Genomic DNA, 18,368 nt, shown 5'->3' with positions numbered 1-18,368 from the left:
GTGATGTCAGGCCAGAAAGAAGTACATGCTCAGTGTTTTATTAACATACAGAAAATAAAAGGTTGAACAAAACAGAACAAGGCACTTGAGGCTAAAACAAATAGACAAACAAAACAGACAGTGGACACTAAACAAATACCATGCTGGTGCTTCCAGCACGTTGTAGCAATTCTTATGCTTACTCATTATTTTCTCCTCTCCACACCCATTCTCCACTCACCAAACACACAACCCCAAGTAAGTAAAAAAAACATCTAAACACCAACATTAACACACCACACGCAACACAACACAAAACACACAGAGGGGCGGAGCACATTGCCACAAGGCTATATAGATTTCAGCCTATATTGGGACTGACACCCCCTGCAGGCATGCTGGTTTAGTTACATAGTACAGACGAACCCCATGTGACACTACCAGCAATGGTAGCTCATGGCAGGACATATGACCTGGCGTACAAAAGCCAAAATAAACACTACAAAAAACTATCAAACAAAAGGTGCCAGTTCCACACCTGTCTGCTATACTGGGTGAGATCTACTATCTCAAAACTAACTCCCTCTTCCTCAGGCAGTTAATGCAGCTCCAACCTTGGATATTGTCGTTAGGTGCAAGTGGTGCGGTGGAACAGAGTAATTGTCCAGACAGTACTTCTCCCAAAATAATCAGTGTTTATTAAAACACAAAACAGAAAAGAGGCTGCTCCACCAGCAATGGTATAGTTGGGTACACGGCCGGCTTGCAGACCCAAAAATAATAATAACAATTATAATAATAGTTCGATGGACTTGATCTGTCCTGCATCCTCCGTGCACAAAAGGGTGCGTGCTCAGTTCCGGTGATCGTGATGCAAGTAAACGTGGTGCTGTGCAGGGAAGTGCTCTGGTGTGACTGCTGGTTTTGTAGCAACAGCTCTGGGGTGCTGAATGCTCCTCTGCAACACAGAAACACACGTAACAAAACAACAAAACTGCCACTACCCCAAGCTTTGTGTCATTTGCAATTTGACCCGCTGGCTAATTATCCTATGATCTAGGTCTTGTTGATGTATATAAGGAGGCCTGTGGCATTCCACTGAGCACATGGCCCCAGCTAGAGATTTCACTTTTACAATTACTCTCTAATGTTTGAGAGGGAAAATAAAATGAATTGCAATTCTTGCACTGTAATATAGTTTAATAGTTTGTCATTTATACCTATAATCAACACAATTTTCTGATCCAAAGCTATTTGGGATTAGACAAGTTTTACTATATTTGAAAGCAGCTTTATTGTTCTATATTGAAGAAAATACATTTTCTTATGGGATTGAAAAACACTAAAGTAAATTATAGTCAACGTTGATTACTGGCAATACGTATGTTATGATTCTTGTAAAGTACTATAGCATAGGAGGATGCTGTTGGGAAACTTGTGTCTGTTTAGTTATGGAGGAAATCTCTTAAATGTTAAACTCAGATTTTCATTATTATCTCAGCAATCGTAGAAGCCTTACCTGCGTAAAGCTGACTTATTTGGGAAATTCCTGGCTTTTGTGGGCTCAGGTTTAACATATACCGTATTTACTCAAATTTAAGTCGCTCCTGAATTCAAGTCGCACCCCCAGATTCCAAGACAAAAGAAAATAAACACAAAAAAAATAACACTGAGTGCAAGTCACATTTGTTGTTTAGTGTCCCCCTGGTGTTGCTCCCGCATGCCTGTCATTTTCACCTGTGGTGTGAAAGATACTTTTCAGAAGTATAGGCTCTATTCATTGTTCGCATTGCTGTACAGTTTCGCTTGTCACATTGTGTCCGGTGTGTAGAGGCCTATACTGTACTCCTTTGTTTAATTTGGCCATTGTGACTTTGTCACGTTCACAAGCAAAAACAGCCTTACATCTCAGATGCTACAAATTCTAACATACCAGCACTGTATCAAGAGTAATTACTTTAGTGGAGCGTACTACTGTGTACAGTAGCTCTCTTTCAAACTCGCCAGAATAATCGACATGCGCAAGTGTAAATTGGACCCCTAACTATAAAATTATGAATTTGTTGCTCCCCCAAATTTGAACTTTTATTTCGGTGGAGAAAATGCGACTTATTGGGTTAGAGAAGCAAAACCGTCACAGACTGCTTTTCCTCATCGCAATACAGTGAACCCTGCTGGCCAGGTGCCAAACAATCACAAATGTGGACATCTGTAGGACTGGCCTTTGCCATCCAGAGGCCAATAGCTTGCTGACATCCGGTCTTGAGTTTCTGGGAGTAAAAGAGGAAGCTGGCTCAGTTGTGGGATCGAAGGACACCCGCTGAACGTTCAGTTCTCCTGAGCTGTCTGAGGAATTGTTGAATTTTGTGGCTTTGAACTGAACCCATAATATTATTTAAACATTTTTTTATTTTTAAATTTTTATATTGGGTAAGGGTTCATCTACTCATAGGTATAGGCAAATTTTGGTGCACACTTGTCAGACACTTAACTAATTGCTACCATCACTGTTATTCACCCATGTGTACATTTGGGGTGTTCCACAATCATAATACAAAAGGCAGACAGAATAATATAATGTCTGATGTTTTATTTATTCCAAAACACAATGAATGTGTAATAGAGTCCCAACCTAGGAGAGTGTTTGTCCGTCATGGTCCCATGTACAGTATTCATATTGTTAATAATATAATCAGTGGTAGATTGCTGAGTTTAACAGTTTTATTAAGATTCTCTAGGTTTGTCACTCTAATAATTACATTTCACTTCACCACTGGAGGTAATAAGACTGCTAAGTGCAATTTTCTGACATCAGGTTTTCAAAACAAATTCTCTTCCATAAAAACAACGGTTCTATCCAAGTCGACACCACAACAACAACTTTTAACAAAGCCTATGCATTTATGCTGGTTATTTATATTGTTTTGCTTATCATTGTATTTATTCCAAAGCCCAATAAACAGCTGCCAGGTGACACATATACACAAATACAAAAGTGTATATGGAAAGGTAATGGCAGCATAAGTACTTGTGGCAGTCCTAGGGCTTCATGTTAGACACAGTAAAATCAATAGGTTTTTCCAGAAATGGCTGAAGGGTTAAATGTTTTCTGTGCAGTTGTAAGGCTTGCATATCCCTATCTAAATATCACAAAGCATGCTAGTCTGTACGCACTGTGAAGTGAAAATGTCGAGGTTTAATTTTGATTTAATCAATGGCAGGCCCACAATTATCACATGTGGTTTTAAATTCCCTGAGGGCAGGCAGCGTAGGGAGCTTCAGAATTGACACATGGCTCCATTATGCCTGGTAAAACTAATAACAGTTCATCCTACTCACAAAAAAGGCCCTCTATAATGCTAAAGGAACAGTGTCATTCGGCACCAAAAGCCTCAGGTAAAACCAGGCTATTGTAACAATGTAGATGGCTTTATTTTATGTTTGTTTTCTGGGAGAAAAGAAGTAGCTTAGATTGGTGTTTTGCATGTCTTGTGTGTAGGTGTGTACTAAAAGCTAGCTCTTTCATCTCTTTCACTAGGGGCCTTATAGTGTTGGGTTGTGGGATGCTGTGACGAAGTGCCCGCCCCTGTGTGTATTTTCTGTTATATGTTGCGTGTTGTGTGTTTAATGTTGGTGTATAGTCATTGGTACACGGGATATAAACGGGTCTGTGTAACACAAGTGTTTAAAATTTATATTTGTATTTAGGCACGAGGATTGCACAGCACTTCACGTGCAAGTACAATGTAATATGTGAGCCTGGGGAATTGCACTTTATTAATTCACGTGCAGTTGTACCGCAACTCCAATTGAATGATTGATTAGCAATCGAGTCTCGGTACAGCTGCATAAAAGCAGCATGTTTTCACATACTCTGGTTGTGTGTTCGGTGAGTGGAGAACAGGATTGGAGATGGAGGTAATAATAATAATAATAATAATAATAATAATAATAATAATAATAATAATAATAGTAAAATATCTGCTCACTGTGTTTTGTTTAGTCCGTTTTGTTTGTCTATTTATTTTGGCGAATGTGCTGTGTCCTGTTTTTGTATTGTTACAACCGTTTAATTTCTGTCTGTTCTGTTTATTTATTAAATGCTGAGCGAAACCTTTCGCCCAGCTCCACCAAACTCCACCTCTCTGTTGTTTATTTCCTGTCTCTGGTCTGACGCCACCCACTCCAGCCGTCTTTGTGACAGATGCAAATACTGTACTCCACAAAATGTGAATTTGGAAATTCACAGGGAATTTGGAAGAAATTCACCCCACCAAAGTCAATCCATCAAGCAAGACAGATTGCCAACTGCAAAAAAAAGCATACCTAGTGCAAAATAACTACTACTGACTTAAAGTAATTGTAGCTAAGTAAATTATTTTGTAATTCTTACCTATCTTGCATTTCCATTGGCTAAATAGGTCTCAAATGCATAGTTTTGAAAGAAATACATGTTATAACATGTGTGTTTTCATTAGGTTAAAAGGAAGCTCACTTGCATATGCCTTATATTGGGTTATTTACACTTGTACCTTCTGGGTCATTTCACTTTTGCAGTGTCCTGTCTAGATCACGTTACTGGTTGAAAGCATGTCAGTCTAGGGGAAGCAGCTGGTTGGTAAATGATAGGAAAGGAGCCATTGAAGGGGAGGGTACAATTTCACCCTATAGGTGAAATGACCAAGAAAGTGCAACACTAACTGAAAGCATGGCTTGCAAACTGAGATTTATTTACCAAGTGTATACCATGTTATACTGTATATCTGGTTTTAGAATAAAAAATACCAGTTTAATGTTTTTCTTATAAAATGGGGGGTTTGAGACTTGTATAATTATTAGAATTAACACAACCTGTAACAGTGGAATTATTTTATTAGGTACAATCACTTTAATGGATATCATAAACTCTGCAGATTGCCCAAAAATAAACTATACAGTAAGTAACAGGATTTAAACATGTTAAAATGCCAGCTCTCTGGAGTCAGCAAACCATGTAACGTCAAATGTACCTCTTAGGCTTGTACAGGATTGACAAGAAAGTACAAATAAACATAGGCAAACATTTGATGAAGAGACTGTGTCAATGTCTTTCTGAGTGTGTTAGCCAAATGTATTTATTTGGGAGTGGTGTTGGCCCTTACCTTGGTTCTAAAACGTATCTTGTTCTTTTAGAAATACAGGTAGTGAATATAATTTGGGCTTTTCTGTGTTTCCTACCTGCTGCTCCCGCCTCCACCACTAGAGGGAGACTACCTGCAGCTTCCACCTCCACCACCAGAGAGATACCACTTGCTGCTCTCACCTCTACCACCAGAGGATCAACTCCTGCCCAAACCTGCAAAGCCTGCACCACCTAGAGCTGTGAGCCTGCAAAGCCTTTGGCTGATCAGAGAGTGTGTGTTCAGAGGTGGAACGTGAGTCATGAGTTACAGAGAACTAAAACATAAATAACAATTGCTATGCGTGCTAGTTTAGACTTACACGATACTTGTCTGGTTCTGTGTTCTTTTGTTTTGTGAAGAGTTTTTGTATCTGTTCAAACCTTTTTATCTTACATTAAACCGGCACATCAGCGCATTTATCCCAGTACTGCTGTCTGTGTCCACTGTCTTCCGGGTCTGACGTCACCACCAGACACCCATGTCACAAATTTCAAAAGCTTTTAAAAGTGAAACATAAAGTAGAACTGCTACTTGGTCAATAAAAGAGAAATTCCCAGACATTCTCTTACTACACAGAATAACAATATCAATAATTGATCCCCATAATCCAATAATAATTACATGTACTGTATGTGCTATTAGTCCTAGATTTGTTTTGATGGAAAATTGTAATGCATGTATAGAACACTGACCACTTTTCTAAAAGGCAATTTTTCAAATCAAATGTTAAAGCAATCCTGTGTTTTGTCACAAAGAGCTCAGAAAAGGGGATTTTTCGATATCAAAAATTACTGGCAGCCATCCTTTATTTGTTGTCCAGTTATGATTTTTGTGTTTGTTCAAGTACGTGCTGTTATGAACAATAAGCTATTTCGGTAATTGCTCAATCATGAGTAGATGTGAGTATCTCTTTTAAGCAAAAATTTAAAAAGTACAAATTCTGCGAAGTGAAAACAGAAACATTAAGTCCTCCAGTATCCCACAGTTCCTGTTTGGTTAGAAAATGACAAATCACCAAGGCAACAGGTGATAAGAATGTAAACAACGCTGTTCCCTGCCAAACAGTATAGCAAAGTCTGATATTGATGTAATACTGAAATTTATCATTTACTGTGTGAGATGCAACTTGATTTTCACCCACTTAAGGGAGTGGATATCAGCTTGTATAGTAGATCACCCTACAGTATATGGTATTCTATCATCTGTGACCTATGTGTCATGATTTGTATAGAATTGTTACCCTGCTGAAGACCAACTGAAGTTATAGGCCCATGTCAGACAGATTATCTTTCTAGTAAATCTATATGACAAGTAAAGGATCAAGGTGTATCTTATGACTGACATCTAGCCAATTTGTCTGGCAATACAGGGCTATTGAAATTTTGTTAACTATTTAAGAAATGCCACACAAAATTAAAGAGAAAGGGAGTGGGGGAAATGGTGATTAGGAGGTAATATGTGATATCAATAGCACAGTGCATACCGCCTTCAGATCAATAGCTAAATGGTATTCCTCTTGAAGCAGAGTTATCAAGCCAGGCTAAAGTTGTCATTATCAGAAGAAGTCTTTGCTTGCAATGTCACTTCCCCTCCCTTGTCTGTAGCTGCCATTTATTCACTGCTGATAACACATCTCGCTACAGCGATCACCCTAAGCGAGCCTTACAAACCTGCCATTTTTGACAAATTACATGTGTGAAAGCAATAAAGTACCACTCCACCCTATTACTCATTCAGGCTGGCAGCTGTATTTTGACATATTCTAAAAGTAATCATTGGTAATTGTGGAGCCTAAATCCCCTAAAAATGACAAGAAAAAGAGAAAAGAAAAGAAAATACAACAACCAGTGTCTTCTCTTAAGAGCTGACCGCAAATAACAACAACAAAGCTTTGATCTGTAATACATATGGAACCATTTAGAGACTTTCTGTGAGATGGACTCCAATGGATTCTCTGTTTTGTTGTACAGCTGGTTCTTTGGCAGAGCACTAAGTGTGTCATTCTGATAGACCCAACTTTCACCTTAATAGCTTTGCTTTGATTCCGAACCAAAACAGAGTGGATATTTTGTTTTGGTTCACGGAGGAGCAAAGCTTTAGAAAAGATCCCATTAGACCAGTGTTTTACCAGAAAACAAGAACTAACACAAGCAGGCTCCAGCAATGACATCACAATACTACTCCCAATACTATAGTAAAACTAGAACAAAGTCAAATAGAAGTAGATATAGATGTTTTGGCTAGTGCCTTTTTCAGTGTATTGTTTCTTCTTGTGAAAAGCAGATATTGCAAAAAAAAAAAAAAAAAAAGCAGCATAATATTAATATCAAGCTTCATGATGACTGAATAAGCAGTTCTCCTATATGACAAAGTGAAATATACTTACGCACACATGTACGCCTCCACTATATCACCTTTGTAGAATAACAATTAATTAATTACAAAAAACATCATAGAAAATACAAAAAAAAAAAAAAAAAAAAAGATGGTGCAGCTAGATGCCACAAAAATCAAGAAACAAGTGAAGACAGTGTTTAAATATTCCAATTCCAGACTGGCTGGCTGTAGACAGCCAATACCCCAACTGAACAAACAGCCTTCTTACACAGAGTCTTGTTTTTATAGGGTGCGTCTTTCTGAACTGATGGAAAACCACAACCTCTCAAACACTTGAATGTACATGCAATAAAAACCAACATTAAAAATAGCAATAACCTAAAAAGTACCTCAGCACTGAGTGCTATAGCTGTAGCCATTACAGTTTTTTCTCCAGGTCTGCTGAACAATTGCATTATAATTCGTACTGTACACAGGGGACCATTTATATGCTTTGACCACCATTTTAGATTTTAAAATAGTAATCCTATTGAACACCATTTTAAAACGTACAGAGACAATACTACAAAGTGTTTATGTTCCAAAAGGCATGATCCTAGTCCCTACCAATACAGAATTATTAATGATTTAAAACCGAGTTTAACATTTAAAACCATAACTATACAAGAACCAGCTTAAATAAAACAAGATAAAAACTTAAAACTTATTGAAAGAAGAGGCCTGGTGGGTCTACGAGTGAGATGGAATGTGAAATTCTCTTTGTAGAGCAACTTTTTATTTCAAAGATGAATTCCCTCAAAACAAGCATTTCTCTGAGGAAATAAAAATCACATAGCACTTGATTTGCACCTAGTAATGAGAATCAGTGCCTGTCAGACTTAATTTTTAATATCAACATTTTTAACAAGGTTGTTTTAACCCATGTTAAAAATATCAGCTTGGAAAAGCAGAATTTGGAATAAAGGAGTTTTCTGATTATGCTTTATTATGATTTATTATTTTAATTGATTTGCAATTATTTATTAAAATTAAGTTGCATGGACTGCCATTACAATGTGCTACTCACAGTCCATAGTAAGTTGAGTATGTTATCTTATATTTGTAGTTTCCTGCTCAATCAAATAAGACATAGATAGAGACAGCTACAAAACAATGGTTATTATGTTTGTTAACACTGGGTATCTTGTCATTTTTATATTGTTACATTTCCCTATTTCATATTTATTGAAAGTTTACCAATTAAGTAAGAGCTGACAGCCTGTGATTGGCCGACTCGGCTGTTGCGGGTACAGGCCTGGTTGCTTTCATTGGTGCAAAGTTTCGTAGCTGGTTTTGGCGGATAATACAATACATTTGGAGAAATGTTGTCTTGTTGTAGTATTTACTGTCCACTAGATGTAAACTGAGCTTGCAATACAGCAAGTTTGATTCACAGCTGATGCTGTGACATTCCAGTGGGCATCTGTTGCCTGTTAGAAGCCTACTAGAACTGGAAGCCGATTGGCTGATGATACTGGATCGTTGCAGTAATACTACCAGCTCTTTAATATTTCTCCACTCAGATATCTGGCGCTGTCCAGAAAAACTATTAAGCAGCTTGACAAGTAAAACAGTTATTTGTTTAATAAAGTTATTCAGCTCTGGGCGCAGGTGCTGCAGGTACCCACCAGTTGCCATTATTGAGCTCTTATGTTGCAAAAACATTAAGCCTGGCACGGAGACTGGAAGGCTTCATTGAAAAGTCAGTGGCAAGATATGTCTTTCATTCATAAAACCTGTATCTACATTGTGATCAAAACCACTTAAAATTTGGTTCCAAAACTTTTCAAACCCTATTGGCCAGACTGCTCTTGCAGCTTCAATGTACGTCAAGCTGACTCATTTTGTCTAGTTCCACATCCTCTTGAATTTGACAGGTGATTGTTTCCAGTTTAGGCTACAGATTATATAATGCATCTCCATCCTTCGGATAAGACATAAAACAGATCCTATTGTAAGTGACTCTGCAGCAGTTTGTGCTTACTTCACCCCTTAGTCTTTGTAAGTCACTGTGGATAATAACATCTTCTAAGTGGCTTATTATTATTATTATTTATTATTATTATTATTATAATAATAAACTCATGACCACAGTGTCATTTTCCAATAGGTTTCGGAGAAGCACATGACTCTTACTCAAGGAGTTGTATATATGCACACAAAATACACACTGTAGTAAACCATAGCAGAGTGTGATTCTCATAACTCTCAAAGTACATAGTAAACCATAGTAAAGTGTGAATCTCATAACCCTCAACTCTGTGCAATAAAATAATATTCTGTTGTTGTTGTAGTTTTTTTAACAGCTTTACTCAAACAAAATCATCCACAGGTTTAAAAATACAGTACACCTGCAAGGAACAAACTGTCTTTCATGCTCCTGTTATTTTTTACAATAATTACAGATTATAAATGTGCTGGTTTTAAAACCTGAATACAATCTGTGCTTTCCAAACTCTGGAGGGAGGGAGGTATTATTATGTGCTATTAAACTCTTTTTGTACCTCCCAGCGAGTTTCATCAAAGCTACAAAATAAAAAGGCAACATTCAATAACAAAGGGGGGGGGGGGGGGGGGGGGGGGAATCATACATAATTGGTCATTAAGACACATTGTAATTATCTCAGCTGAAATCAAATCATTACACGGCCAACATAGTGTGCTATATATATAGGAAGTATAGAAATCAATTTATAATTGTGATAACTGATATTGTAATTCTAGTCTGTATTACTAAATAACTTTTTTAAAAAATTTGATGGAACTGTTTCTTTCAGGATAAATATTTTAAGCACACATTTACCCTAACCTTTACAAAACAGGTAACGTACATCCCCCACATGGCTGGAAATTTAAAATTAGAGTTATCATTATAATGACAATGTTGATGAAATATATACACTGTGTGTACAGAATAGTATAAAATAAGCATTCAAATGTTTAATGGCAATTTTAGTAAGTGATGTTCCAGATCTAATGTGATACAGACATCTGGATGCACAGACACCCTCCTCTATGCCTAGTCTCAGTAATTTATGCTAAATAACGATAATACCAAGTTTTCTGACAACTGGATACGCAGTTCTTCAGATAATGCGAAACTGTAAGTGTGACTGTGACAGTGTGCCCCGCCAATGTGTGGATTTTGTGTTATGTGTTGCGTGTGGTGTGTTAACTGTTGATGTACAGGTATTGGTACATGGGATATAAATGGGTCTGTGTAGCATGAGTCATTTAAAATATATAGTTGTATAGTCGCAGTATAACCAGGGATAACGTGAAACCGGTCGGCTTGAAAACACTGTTTTATTGCTAAAAATAGGTATAATACTTTTAAATGGTGCAGGCTGTTTTAGATTTTGTAGCAAAAACGATGCTTAAATTCCCTTTGCTACCAACATCTTCCTTACTTGCATCTACAGCAGATTTCTAAGAAGTAGTCAATATAGCCCACTCCTAAACTTATGGAAACTATAATGAGATCCACAATGGAAAATTACCTATATGGTAACAGTATCCTGGGAGACAGGCAGCATGGTTTTAGGAAAGGGAGATCGTGTCTGACTAACCTGCTTGATTTTCTTAAGGATGCAACATCGATAGTGGATAATTGCAAAGCATATGACCTGGTTTATTTTGATTTCCAGAAAGCTTTTGACAAAGTCCCACATAAAAGATGAATTCTCATACTGAACACAGTAGGGATTCAAGGAAATTTGTGCACATAGATTAGGGAGTGGTTGACATGTAGAAAACAGAAAGTACTGGTTAGAGGAGCAACCTCAAAATGGAGCAAGGTAACCAGTGATGTACCACAGGGATCATTATTAGGTCCTCTACTATTCCTAATCTACATTAATGACTTAGATTCTGGTATAATAAGCAAACTTGTTAAATTTGCGAATGACACAAAAATAGGAGGAGTGGCAAACACTGTTGCAGCAGCAAAGGTCATTCAAAATGATCTAGACAAGATTCAGAACTGAGCAGACACATGGCAAATGACATTTATTAGAGAAAAGTGTAAGGTACTGCACGCAGGCAATAAAAATGTGCATTATAAATACCATATGGAAGATACTGAAATTGAAGAAGAAATCTACGAAAAAGACCTATGAGTATATATAGATGCATGATTTACTCACTTGGGATTGTGTGTTCAGGGAGAAAGGGAGAAAGTGAGGCGAAAATAATAATAATAATAATAATAATAATAATAATAATAATAATAATAATAATAATAATAATAATAGTACATGGTCATGGTGGAGGACCAGCATGGTACTTGTTTGTTTAGTGTTCATCCCCTGTTTGTTTTTGTCTGTTCGTTTTGTTTATCTATTTATTTTGGCACAAAGTGCTGTGTTCTGTTTTGTTTAACATTTTATTTTCTGAGTGTTAATAAAACACTGAGCGCCACAGCATCTCAGTTTCGCCCACAGTTGCTGTGTGTTTTGGTTTAATTTTCTGTATTAACATCACCCCTACAACCAGCCTGTTCACAGTGACATACAAACATTGGCAAATTGTTGTGTGTTGCACTTACAGTGGAGTCTGCATTCACCTGAAATGTTACTGTTACACCAACACGAGAACACTGGCATTTTGATTAAACTTGCTGAGGGCATTATTTCACCCCAGACAGATCTAACAGGATGCAGGATGTGTGCTAATCAGGGTTTATGAAACCAGCCGTGACTGGTTTCCAGAATCTGAGGTATATGGATGAAGGTTGCTGGTCTCTGTGTCTGGGTTTCACACTTACAGTATTACATATATTTAGAGAACTACGTCTCCAATTATAGTGACACTTGTTAGAAACATTCTTTATCCCACATTGTTGAAAAGGATCATAACATAGAAGCTCTGTAAAACGTTTTTTTTTAATATAGTTGCTCAAGGTGATTGTTTTCTCATGTACTGATATCTTAATAATTACGTAGTGGGGTATAAATGTTACTGATGTTTTTTTTGTTTTTGTTTTTTTTTACTACTATGGCCAGAATGAAAAAGATCACTTCTAGAAACTTAGACGTTGCATTTGCGTCGATATAAAGAAAACCTTATGACCTTACTGTTACCAGAATTGTGTTTTACTTACCCTTTTGATAAGCATGATAAAATATGTTGAAATCGGAAAGCAGCTGATTAGAACGACATGCTGTGTATCTTATGTTAGTTTTTAAATGCCAACTTTGTATCTCTCTTCTATTTCCTTGTCTTTGCTTATAAAGGGAACCTTCTAATTTGGCAGCCCCTGGCTATTGTAGTGATCTTTAACATTTTCATCGTATTCACTGAAGAAATAGCACAAACAGAATTCAGGTCCAAGACATTAGTCTAGCTGTAATCCTTTTAGTCCCAATGCCTAGGGGTGTGTGTAGTAATTCATAATCGTATTATCTATCAGCATGTTTTCTGCAGAGGCTTAAGAGTAACTTGATGTAAGGACTATAATCAGAATGAGGATTTAAAGCATAGTTGACTGATGATAATGCAATTGCTAACCAAAAGTAATTAATTCATTTACTACTGCTTCCCCTTTAATGTGTTACAGAACATATTGCAATGATTACAAGAAACACATTACATTACCTTCGTCCCATGTTGTCTGTATCACAGCCTTATATTTTGAAACATATTGAACTCTTTTTACTCTCATAAATCAACTGGTCAATGCATTTCTCAACATTTACATTGGTAAAGCTTGAGTTTCAAGGGGTCCTTTGGAATTCAAAGTAACAAGATCTTAACCTGTTTCCCCAGACAAACAGGGTGTTTGAGGTGTGTGAGATTACAGGGGGAGAGATATTTAAGGATTTATTCCTTCTTACTATAACAAGAGAATTGTAAAATGGTTAAGAATGTCTGCCCATGTTGTTGCATGATCTGAGTGAGATACTTAAACATGAAGGAACCGAAAAGTTCAAGTTTCTTAATGCACACACATACACAGAAATTAAAGTAGTGTGCGTGTACCGCAATTAAGACGTGTTCAAAAGATGCGATGATATGTGTTTGAGGTAGCCTTGTAAATGACTTGTCTGCAAGGAATTACCACTTATGTTAACCAGCTCTTGTTGTGTTTGTTATATTGGGTGTATCAGTTTTTTCCAGCTGCCAGCGATTGTTCGTTGGAGAAGGTGACTTTGGTTAATTTAACCATCTTCTCAAGAATAAGCAACTTCAGATGACATTACCACTTGCTCCCACTTCCTCTGCTAATCCTTATGAACTAACAGCACATAGGAGATTTGTGAATTTAGTCACTCAAGTGCACAAAATGTGCGCTGTAAACAGACACATAATTTAAATCAAACAGAATAATATCTGCTATTATTTCTGTTTCCATGTTGCAACAATAATTCTTATTCTATACTATACATTCTTTTGGTTTATATCATGGTAATTCACTTTTTTGTCAAACTATTCCAATGCAAAAATATGAAGTTGTTGCCACTTTCTGGTACCTAATCACTGTAGTTCAGACTCACTCCACACTGTAATCAGACAATGCCACTTCCAGCAAATGCACCAGGGTGCTGCAGATTAGTTATAGTGTTGTATTTTAAATAGTAAAGTGAAGAACAAAAAGATTAACAATAGAAGGGGGGAACCATTATGGTGTTAATTAAAATGAATAGGACTTAGTCAATTATTTTTAAAATCATTGGTTAGCATTCCTTTAAAGGGGTTTTAAGTAATTGGTTGAAAAAAAAATAAACGGCACAAAAGGCAAATCAATATGTATTTTCATATGTGGCACTGTATGCGCTATCTGTCCAATATCACATGAACAAAAACAACCAAGAAAAAGGACCAGCCATACAAAGATGCAATATCTGCAGAGGAGCAACCCTGTAGCAATAGGAATTTAAAAAAAAAAAAGTGTGAACTACGTATGCATTCCATACAAGTATGCCGGGTTTCATGAAGATCTGTCTTCTTTTATTGTGCTTTTCTTCTTCAGTAACAAACACAAACACTTTTTTTTTTAAAGAGGTCCTGTAAAACCATGGTTGTATTTTCACTTGGCTGGAGTATATGATTGTGAATGAAAAAGGAAACATATCATTTACCAGTGTATGGCCAGAAATTGCTACATTGTCAAAATGTGGTACACATACCAAAACGTGACCCATGTAAGGTCAGAAAATGGTACACTGTCAAATAATGGTGTATTTGTATTTCAAGTTTTTAGCTGTCTTTTAATTACCTCTTTTTTGACCGTTTCAGGATCCTTCATTTTATGGAGCCTAATCAACATGTTGAACGGCCATTGATCTTCACTGCAGTCCAAAATACCAGAACACTATGAAAACACCTGTATAAAATTTCCATTCCATATATTCAGAATATAAACCATAAAGCTAAAGAGTATCAGTTCTGAGAATTATTGTAATTGTGCAAGAGTATAGTGCTAATGTTGATGCATGAAATATGTAACAAAAACAAAATATACAAAATATTGAAATGTTTGTACAACTAAAGTATACTGTACTGCATACTTATGATAAAAAAACAAACCCTGAATTTATAAATGAGGGTTAATAAAGTGTTTATTAGTAAACCTTATAAAGCATTAATAATTACACTAATAATGCACTTGAATAATCTCAGTTACCTATGCTGATTTGTCCTTAATAACCTCATTTATAAATGGCTTTATAGATATGTATAGCTTGCTCTTTCATATTTATGTAGCATTGTGACAGAGCACAGCTCTGCTCTTTAGAAATTGGCAGGGATGGGGTTAAATTCCCCTACCTGCCTGGGTTCATTGTGTGGAGCTGAGGAAGCAGGTTGGTGGTTTTTTGGTGTGTGATTTTTTTGTGTGTGATTTTTTTTTTTTTTTAACTTTGATGAATCCAGTGAAGGCATTGCCCAGCCTGGAAATTATTATTTTTGTTAGTTTTGCTTTTTGTCTTTCTTTTTGTGTTTAAATTGCTTTGTTTTGGCCCTTGTGCCCTTTTTTTTTGTGTATTTATAATAAAATTATTTTTTTGAACTACAGACTGTCTCTGGGCCTCTATCCACTCGCCAGCCTGCCACATTTGGTGTCAGAAGTGGGCTAGCGCCACCTAGAGGCTCAGAGCAGTATTTTTATTTTATTTTTTGGAATTTGAGATTTTTTTTTTTTTTTTTTAACATGGGAAGGAAGAGCAGACAGCGGCAAAGGCAGGACAAGCAGCTGCTGAAGAAATGTAAGCTACTGCAGCCACCACTGAAAGACCCGGCCAGCCTCTTCCCCTGGTGTTCCTGGTGCGGGAAGGAGGACCATCGTTGGCGGTCCTGCCCAGATGTGCCACCGGCAAACTGGTGTGGCCGGTGTGAGGAGGATGGCCACAACTGGGCAGGATGCCCCTACAGCCAGGCCCAGGAGGAGGTGCAGTGTTCACCCCGGGCATCAGGGGCCACCCCACTACCTCCAGCACCACCACCAGCACCACCACCTTCACCAGCGTCCCAGGAGATCTGGGACTGGTTGATGCACCCTGAGGCAGACCTCGTCCATGATCTCCCCATAGTTATCAACACGCTGTGGCGTCGAGATGGGGAGAGGTGGGAACAATGGGAGGAACAACACCACCCGGCGTCCTTCCCAGAGGTTGCCCTCATGGTGGTTAATTACCTGGCGGTAGACATGGGAGATGCCCCGGTCACTCCAATAGAGAGCGGTGAGGAGCTGCCGTCGGTCCCAGCGCCAGAGAGGGGAGGAGCTATGGCCCAAGGATGCCTGCTGCTCCGCATCGGCTGGGGGGGGGGGGGGAGTTGGCCGATTGCGGCCGGTGTACGTTGTACTTGGGGGGAGGTATGTGGCAGAGCACAGCTCTGCTCTTTAGAAATTGGCAGGGATGGGGTTAAATTCCCCTACCTGCCTGGGTTCATTGTGTTCAGGTGGCTGGGGTTGATTAGTTGATTAGTTTAACGATCAGTCAGTGCCTAGCCACCTGACATAAAAGGAGGCCTCTGCTTCTCATTTGAAAAGAGGGACCTGAGGAAGCAGGTTGGTTTTTTTGTGTGTGATTTTTTTGAACTTTGATAAATCCAGTGAAGGCATTGCCCAGCCTGGAAATTGTTATTTTTGTTAGTTTTGCTTTTTGTTTTTCTTTTTGTGTTTAAATCCCTTTGTTTTGGCCCTTGTGCCCTTTTTTTGTGTATTTTATAATAAAATTATTTTTTTTGAACTACAGACTGTCTCTGGGCCTCTATCCACTCGCCAGCCTGCCACAAGCATATATTAATCATTGACACATGATTAATAAAGTATTTATTAGTAGACCTTATTAAGCATTAATAACATCACTAATAAAGTGCTTTACAAATATTGATAACCTGTTTGTTCATATTTTATATACTATGTATTCATCTTCTATAAAGGGTTATTAAAGTGTTTATTATTGGACCTTATTATAAAAACCTGTGTGGACTCCACTTGGAGAATTGCTGGGAACTATATCACTATGTGTGTGTTGCAAGAAATCGGCTTAGGAAGCCTCTTCACTGGAATCAAAACAGCATGTCACAAATAGATAATAGGAAATACCGTTATTTAAAATGAAAAATAAACACAAAATAGCAATATTTTCTGACAATCTTTATTTATGTATTTATTTATTTACATTGGATTTGACTTTTGTTTAAACAATGGTCTGTTCAAACACTCTGAGCACATTGCATTTGTGTGTATGTATATAATATATATAATATATATATATATATATATATATAATATATATATAGATTATTATATATAATATTATATATATATATATATATAAAACCAAAATAAATAAACAATAAAAAAATAAACACCTTTGTTGATACCATCCAAGACATGCTGGGGTAGAGCAGTCAAGAAAAAATGCATGCAAGGCATTTATTAACTAACTAACACAGGGCCTCAAGCCATGGGCAAAAACAAACAAACAAAAATACTGGTGATTGTTATCGTTGTGATCTTAGTATAGCCCCTTACCTTTAAAGCATATTGCACGTCAAATACACATCTCTTATAATAACAATTTTAAAAAAGGTTACATTAATACCTGTTAATATTAGATCTCCAGCCATACAAGGCTCTAATTAAGGGTACATTGATTCAGAAGGGCTGTTATGAGGACTCCACAAATCACTACGAACAAGACAAACTGTAGATCACCATTTTAGATAGGCCAATTTGTTGTTCATCACTTAAAGTAACATACATTTGATGAATAGTGAAAAAATATATATTAAAAAAGATCTTCAGAGTCCAAACTCAGTACATCGTATACAGTTCAGATAGGAGTTTCCTTGTTTTCTGAGCTAAAATTATTTGCAGTATGACCGTGGTACACGTTTTAACGCATACCGCAAAATAAGACCACACCTGTACTGATTGCATCTGCTATAGATAACTCGCAATACCAAATATTTTATTTTGTTTGTCAAACACTTTCGAATTCTAACTTCTCTTCGTTAAGTTTCAAATCGGATGCATTTAACCAAACCTATTCTTGTGATGAACACAAGTGATTATACAATACACAGGCTTCATCGATGTGGCATTTCTTTCTAAAAGCTCTAAATTATTCCCAGCGCCGTCTGTTTTCCGATTTCATGGACAGCCATATGTCTGTACTCAAAACAAACGTTTCTCTTTTTATTATAGACCCTTAACTGCAAATAAATGAAAATACAATTGCATGGCTCTAGCAATACGCTAAATGCTTCTGTAGGCAGGTGGTTGGGAGGAAATTGTGTTTGTCAATGCAATATTGAGGCAATTAAGTTAAATGCAATAGAAGTGACAGAGGCTGTGAGGTGTCTGATAAGCAAATTGAGGGGCGTGACGTCAGGAAGAAGAAA

This window comes from Polyodon spathula, chromosome 17, assembly GCF_017654505.1.
Source record: "Polyodon spathula isolate WHYD16114869_AA chromosome 17, ASM1765450v1, whole genome shotgun sequence".
Classification (NCBI taxonomy): Eukaryota; Metazoa; Chordata; class Actinopteri; order Acipenseriformes; family Polyodontidae; genus Polyodon; species Polyodon spathula.
The sequence above is the reverse complement of the archived record's forward strand: the minus strand, read 5'-3'. Positions refer to the sequence as shown.